This window comes from Mustela erminea, chromosome 5 (assembly GCF_009829155.1).
Source record: "Mustela erminea isolate mMusErm1 chromosome 5, mMusErm1.Pri, whole genome shotgun sequence".
Classification (NCBI taxonomy): Eukaryota; Metazoa; Chordata; class Mammalia; order Carnivora; family Mustelidae; genus Mustela; species Mustela erminea.
In genome coordinates this window covers 20,209,202-20,217,487 of record NC_045618.1, presented here as the reverse complement: position 1 = coordinate 20,217,487, position 8,286 = coordinate 20,209,202, and the positions used below count along the sequence as shown (strand labels likewise).

The 8,286-nt window shown below is 41.6% G+C and overlaps 1 pseudogene; it reads left to right on the top strand.

Annotated features, from left to right (window-relative positions):
- The first annotated feature begins 6,330 nt into the window (after positions 1-6,330).
- LOC116592088 lies at positions 6,331-6,546 on the top strand (annotated as a pseudogene).
- The last annotated feature ends 1,740 nt before the right edge of the window (positions 6,547-8,286 follow it).

Below are 8,286 nucleotides of genomic sequence, written 5' to 3'. Positions count from 1 at the left end.
GAAACCAGTTGCAATTCCATAGACTAATAATGAAGGAGCAAAAAGAGCAATTAAGAAAATAATCCCATTTATAGTTGCATCAATAAGAATAAGATACCTAGAAATAAATTTAGCCAGGGAGCTGAAAGCCAATTAAGAAAAGAAGAAAAGAGGGGCGCCTGGGTGGCTCAGTGGGTTAAGCCACTGCCTTCGGCTCAGGTCATGATCCCAGGGTCCTGGGATCGAGTCCCGCATCGGGCTCTCTGCTTGGCAGGGAGCCTGCTTCCCTTTCTCTCTCTGCCTGCCTCTCTGCCTACTTGTGATCTCTGTCTGTCAAATAAACAAATAAAATCTTTAAAAAAAAAAAAGAAGAAAAGAAAGAAAGAAAAAAGGAAAAACAACCCCTAATATTTTAAATAGGCATAAGCTTTAAACAGTTCACCAAGAAAACCTATAGTTGGCCAATAAGCACATGAAAAGATGCTCACCATCATTAGCCATGAGGAAAATGCAAATTAAAACCACCATGAGATTCTACTGCACACTTATTGGAAAGGCTAGAAAGACCTTGGACCGTATTCCAAGTATTGGCAAGGATATGGAAGAACTGGAATTCTCACACAGTGCTGGTAGGAGTATAAAATGGAAAATGGTTTGAAAGGTCCTTAAAAAGTTAACTCACACCTATCATAGGACCCAGCCATTCCACTCGTAAGTACTTGCCCAAGGATAGTGAGAGCATATGTCCGTACAAAGACTTGCATGTGAATGTTCATAACAGCTTTATGTGTAACAGTGCAAATCTCAGTGAGTGCAAATGTCCATCAACAGTTGGATGGATACGCAGTGGTATGTTTGTGGAATGGAATGTTACCCGGTAATAAAATGGAATGAACAATTAGCATGCACAGCGACAAGGATACATTTTAAAATAACTAGTGTGTATGTGTGAAAGAAGCCAGATGAGGAAAGTACATACTGTATGATTCCACTTATATAAAGCTCTGGAGAATATACACTGGCCTACAGTGATAGAGGGCAGGTCAGGGGTTGCCTGAGATGGAGGCTTGGGGCAGGGACAGAGTCACTTTCGAGGGGGATAGATAAGTCTTGACTTACAGCCTTAACTGTAGTTGTCTTAGTCCATTTGAGCTGCTATAACAAAATACGATCTGGATGCCAGCAAGGCTGGCTGAGGGTCCACATCCACATCTCAGCCCTCTTGATAACATCCTAACATGTCCTCCCCTGGATGGGAGGGAGCTCTGGGGGGTCCCTATTATAAAGACATTGATCCCACTCAAGAGAGCTCCACCCTCGTGACAGAATCACCTCCCAAAGGCCCCGCCTCCTAACACCTCATCTTGGAGATTAGGATTTCAACATACGGATTCGGTGTTGGCAGGGACACAAACATTCACACCATAGCACTGATATGATATGATTGGATAATATGTGCAGCAAAACTTATCAAATTGTACATTTAGAACAAATATCAATAGACCTCAATAGAACTGTTTACAGAAATTCTTTTTTGTTCAAACAACAGGCCAGTTTTCTGGCCCCTGACTGGCCCCTGATGGCACAGGTGGTCCTGGGCAGGATCAGAGCTCTCTGTGGGATCTTTGAGTTTCTGTCAGCTTTGCTCTCTTGACATCACAAAATTTCACGAAGGATTAAGACAGAGGTGATTTGGGCGTGGTATATGTTCCAGGCAAATGTCACAGCTTCTCACCCTTGCCTCTGATGTTTGCGCTCTTTTAACCCAAGCACTTGGCTCTATTACTAAGGAATAAAATTTAGAAATAGAACGGATTTTGCAATGGCATAGGTTTTTTTCTTATTTAATGAAATAACATTTAGTGGAAAATGTCAGGAAACCCGAACACGTAGAAAAGAAAACAAATTATACTAGGTCAGTAGAGTTTCCTCATTATTTTCCTTTTCTTTTAAGATTTTATTTATTTATTTATTTATTTGTCAGAGAGAGCAAGTGAGCCCAAGCAAGGGGAGAGGCAGAAGGAGAGGGAGAATCAGGCTCCCTGCTGAGCAGAGAGCCCGATGTGGGGCCCGATCCCAGAACCCTGAGCAAAAAGCAGACGTCTAACTGACTGAGCCACCCAGGTGCCTCTCCCCAATATTTCCAGCTTCACAGAAACGATTGAACTATTCTGTCTGACAGCAGGGCTAGTTGAAACTTAAGACCGTTTCTAGACTACAAATGACTCATTTCAGGCCAAATGATACCTACAGATTGAAAGTGAAGGGGTGGAGAAACACTGACTATGAAAATGGATGCCAAAGAAAGGGTAGCAATCCTTATATGGACAAAATAGACTTTGAAACAAAGACTGTCACAAGAAACAAGGAAGGACACTATTTAATAGTAAAGGGGACAGTCCAACAGGAAGATTTAATAATTGTAAATATTTATGCACCTAACATGGAGCACCCAAATACATAAAACAATTAATGATAAACATAAAAGAAATAATTGGTAGTAATATAACAACAGTAGGGGACATCAACACCCCCCCCTTATATTGATGGACAGATCACCCAAACAGAAACCAAGGAAACAGTGGCTTTGAATGACACACTGGACCAGAGATTTAACAGACATATTCACAACATTCCATCCTAAAACAACAGAGTACACATTCTTTTCAAGTGGACATTGAACATTTTCCAGAATAGATCACATGTTAGGCCACAGAACAAGCCCCAACACATTCAAAAGCATCGAAGTCATGCCGTGCATCTTTTCTGACCACAACGCAATGAAACTAGAAATCAACTACCAGAAAAAAACCCTGGAAAGACCATAAATATATGGAGGTTAAATAACATGGCACTAAATGATGAATGAACAGGTTAGCCAGGGAATCAAAGAAGAAATAAAAACTTACATGGAAACAAATGAAAATGAAAACGAAATGCTCCAGAATCTTTGGGTTGCAGCAAAAGGAGTTCTAAGAGGGAAGTTTATAGGAACACAGGCTTACCTCAAAAAAGCAAGAAAGATCTCAATGAAACAACGTGAACTTACAGCTAAAGAAGCTAGAAAGAGAAGAACAAAATCCAAACCCAGGAAAAGGAAGGAAATAGTGGAGATGAGAGAGGAAACAAATGATATGGGAATTAAAAACAACAACAACAACAACAATAGAATAGATCAATGAAGCCTGGAGCTGGTTCTTTGAAAAAAAAAAAAAATTGATAAACCTCTAGCAAGAATCATTCTTACAAAAATGTGAGAGGACACAAATAAACAAAATTACTGATGAAAGAGGAGAAAACAACCAACACCACAGAAACACAAACAATTGTAATGGGATATTGGAAAACCGACATGCCAACAAATTGGACGACTTAGAAGAAATGGGCAAATTTCTATAAGTAGAAATAGAAAATCTGAACAGACCAATCACCAGTAAAGGAATTGAGACAATAATTAAAAACTCCCAACAGACAAAAGTCAAGGACCAGGTGGCTTCACAGGGACATTCTACCGAACATTTTAAGAAGAGTTGCTACCCATTTTTCTCAAACTATTCCGAAGATTACAAGAGGAAGGAAAACTCCTAAGTTCATTCTATGAGGCCAGTATCACCCTGATTCCAAAACCAGATAAGGACACACAAAGAAAGAGAACTACAGACCAGTAACTCTCATGAATCAAGATTCAAAAATCCTCAACAAGCTATCTAGGAAACCAAATCCAACAATATATTAAAAAGAATCACACACCATAGTCAAGTGGGATTTATTCCCAGAAGCAGGGTGGCTTAACATTCACAAAATGATCAGTGTGATACATCACATCAAGAAGAGAAAAGATAAAAACCTTACGATCGGGGTTGCTCGGTGGCTCAGTCGTTAAGCGTCTGCCTTCGGCTCAGCTCATGGTCCTGGAGTCCTTGCATCCAGCTCTGTGTCAGGTTCCCTCCTCGGTGGGAGGTCTGCTTCTCCCTTTCTTGCTTCCTCTTGTTTGTGTTCCCTCTCTCGTTGTCTCTCTCTGTCAGATAAATAAATAAAATAAAAAAAGAGAGAACACCCTACCATCATGTTCATAGATACAGAAAAAGCATTTGACAAAGTACAACATCCATTCATGATAAAAACCCTCAACAAAGTAGGTTTAGAGGAAACATACTTCAACATAATAAAGGGCATATATGACAAACCCACACCTAACATCATAGTCAATGGTGAAAAACTGAGAGTCTTTCCCCTAATACCAGGAACAAGACAGTGATGTCCACTCTCACCACTTCTATTCAACATAGTACTGGAAGTCCTAGCCATAGCAGTCAGACAACATAAAGAAATGGAAAGCATCTGAATTGGTAAAGAAGAAGCAAAACACTCACTATTCGCAGATGATATAATAATATATATAGGAAATACTAAAGACTCTACCAAAACACTATTAAAACTAATAAACGAGTTCAGTAAATTTGCAGGATACAGACTCAATGAGCAGGAATCTGTTGTATTCCTATACACTAACAATGAAGCACCAGAAAGTGAAAATTAAGAAAATCCCATTTATTGCTGCACCAGAACCAATAAAGTATCTAGAAATAAACTTAACCAAAGAGGTGAAAGACCTGTCTTCTGAAAACTATAGACCACTGATAAAAGAAACTCAAGATGACATAAAGAAATGTGAAGACATTCCAGGCTCGTGGATTGGAAAAAGAAATATTGTTAAAATGTCCATACAACCCAAAGCACTCTACAAATTTAATGAAATCCCTATCAAAATACCAGCAGCATTTTTCAGAGAACTAGAATGAACAGTCCTAAAATCTGTATGGAACCACAGAAGACCTTGAATAGTCAAAGCAATCTTGAAAAATAAAAATAAAAGTGGAGGTATCACAACTCCAGATTTCAAGTTATATTGCACAGTGGTAGTAATTAAAACAGTATGGTACTGGCATGAAAACAGACACATGGATCTATAGAATAGAACACGGAACCCAGATTATATGAGTTAATTTTTGCAGCAATTATATGAGTTAATTTTTGACAAAGGAGGAATAGCTAACGGGGGAAAAGACAGTCTCTTCAAAAATGGTGTTGGGAAAACTGATCAGTTACGTGCAAAGGAATGAAACTGGACCACTTTTTCACACTACATACGAAAATGAACTCAAAATGGGTTCAAGACCTGAAATGATGTGAGACCTGAAACCATAAAAATCCTAGAAGAGAGCTCAGGCAGCAATCTCTCCAACACTGGCTGTAGCAAGATTTTTCTAGCTATGTCTCCTGAGGTTCCCAGAAGGGAGGTGGGTAGGAGGATGAGGAAAATAGGAAATGGGGATTCTAGAGTAACTTGTCATGATGGAAACAAATGATATTTAAAAAGACCACTTCTAGCTTGTGATAATAAAGCATACTAGCTTTGAGTCTCCTCCTGCACTTGCCAGGTGGGAGGGCACATTTTCAGACTGCCCTCTGAGTTCAGGTGTGGGTGGGGGGCCTTTCTTGTGGGGGACACAACAAAGGCAAACATGAGCAGATGACCACATCACCCACAGTTCATACGAGTGCAAATGTGTGGTGGTGTTTGGAGGAGAATTGTGAAGACGAGGTTTGGACCTCAAACATCGGCTTCAAGGGCCGGCAGATGAGCTTCTCCGGTATGAACTCCTCTGCAGCTGTGATCCCAGGCAGATGCAGGAGAAAGCTCCTCCCTTAGCATCTACTACCACGTGCAATCCGTTTACATTGGCTCGTCGTTATCATGGTGGGTGAAATCGACCCATTTCCCACATGAAAGCAGAGATCCCTGGCTCTCAAAATTCTCTGAGTAACAAAATCTCATGGGGGAGCTCGTTAAAACAGACACCAGTCACACTTCCCATTTCTCATTCAGCTTCAGGATGCAAGGGGTCGATCCTAACTGGCCCTTTAGCTCAACTCCTCTCATGTCACAGTTTCACCAAATGGTTGGACACAAATACAAGACCGGGGTATCTCCTTGGAAGATTCTGGTAAAGTCAGGTCATTAGAAACAGGTTATTAGTAACCATAAAATAAAAAATCTGACTATTCTCTTTGGATCCAAGATTACAGATCTGCACTTACCAGGAATAGCCATACACCACAAGAGGGCGCCATTGTCACAATGTTCTGATAATGCCCGACCCCCCCCTTTTGTTGTGTTTAAGACTGTGTTAGTCCAAAATAATTTGGACAGATTGATTCTTTTGAATGCTTAAAGGTACACACACACAAAGGACAAGGCACTAAGCCCTAAGATTATAGAAGAACCAGGAATAAAATACAAGATGGAACTAGGATTTAAAAAAAAGTGGAGAAATAGATTCTGAAAGAATATAGGCGCAGTGGCAGTATCGTAGCCAATGAGGTTTATCCGAGGCGCGATTATTGCTAATTGAAAGAATATAGGCATTTTGATGGTTTGAGTAGGCTCTTAATGACTTTTCCATGCTGATACAACACTTGCAATGATGTTAGGGAAAGCTGCCTAGTAAAATTTTGGTTAGCTCTCTGAAATTTCCATTTTAACTGATCCTTAAGTGGTGAGAGACGAAACTTGGGGGTATTTTTGCCTAGAATCTGAGACATTCTGGCCTGGGGTATTGGCTAATAGGCTGGTGGTGGCCCCCACAGAGCTAACCTGGTTTCATCTCTCTGGGTGCCTGGTCCCACTTCCATTAAACAAGGGCGGTTGCACCAAATCAGGTGTCAGAGAGAACCCAGGGTCTTTGGTCATCAGTGCTCTGCTAACATCATCTTCGGGCTTCAACTGGTGGGAAATTGGTACCTTTCCTTGGAGGGTTTGAGAGATCATACAATCACGTAACAAAAAAACAGATGAAAATTTAAGTCCCCGCTGGGAAATCTCACTCCCTTTTTTTCCTTTCAACCACCAAGCCCCACACTTGGAGGGTGTTTTTGTTTTGTTTTGTTTTTTAATTAAAAAAAAAGATTTATTTATTTGTTAATTTAATGGAGGAAGAGAGTAAGCATGTGAGCGGGGCAGGGGGATACAGAGGGAGAGAAACTCAAGCTGATTCCCTGCCAACGCAGGGCTTGATCTCAAGACCCAGGGAGCATGATCTGAGCCAAAATCAAGAGTTGGACACTCAGTGGATTGAGCCATCCAGGTACCCCCAAACCTGCAGGTTTCATTCTCTTCTGGTGTTTTGTTATGAAAACCCTACAAAAATTCCTATTCTGTTTGCTCTTTGTTCTGTCCCTCTCCCCTCTTGGGGGGAAAGAGTGCTTCCTTGCTCTGTTTGACATCGGCAGATGATTTCATTCTCTGGGTTGTTGTTTCTTTGTCTATTCCCCATGAAATGAAACGGACACTTGGGTCTCATCTTTTAGTGCCACAAACACTGCGGCAGAGAATAACTATGGACAAGGGTCATTTTGTACTTGTATGGCGGGAGAACAAATTCCCAGAAGTGGCATTGCTGGGTCAAAACTCAATGAACTCATAACTTGCCATTTTGACCAAATCGCTCTCTAAGTGGGTATGACTTCGCTCCCAGACTGTCAGAAAGTGTCTTCCTCCAGACTCTCCAACAGAGTGCATCACGTACCATTTTTATTTCGAACTCCTGTAGAGACCTTAATACCAGGTCTGGATAATCACCCTTCTAACTCATCAGATGGGCATGGGAGTGTTTATGACCCTGGCGTGGGCGTGACCCCAGGGTGTGTGCAAGGTCAACGGCATGGGATCATTTGAGCTGGTGGATGTTTTCCCATTCTTGCTTTGCCCTTCGTGTGTTTGTGGATCTGAATTTCTGCTGCCTCCATTCAGAGCTCAAACCTTCTCCTGCAGCTTGAATATTTTATTTCCCAAGCAATTTTATGCTTCATTAGGCCATGAGTAAAACAGAGAAGAGTCCAAACTGCACGTTGATGGAACATTTCCGCGAGGCGCTCAGGCCTGACCACTGTATGCGGTCCTCAGGTGGTGATGCTGCTGGCTAGCTGACCAGTGACTGGGTTCTGGTGGTGGGTGGGGGCGTGACACTCCCTCCCCCCAGTGGAATGGAAGCTTTGTCTTTGTGCAAACTTTCCAGCTGTGGAAACTCTGGCACCGCTCTGAAGATAAATGGCATTTCTTGGCAATGGATGGGAAAGGCAAACTTCTCTGCTATTCAGGGATTAAGTCTTAGCCTAGAAGCAAACTGTCCCCAGCCTCTGTGGGGAGGTTATCTTCCAGAGAACATTCAGGCAGTTTCTCAATAGCAGCCTGTGCTGGCGTCAGCCAATGTTTTCTAGTTAGTGAGATTACATCCCATCCGGCCA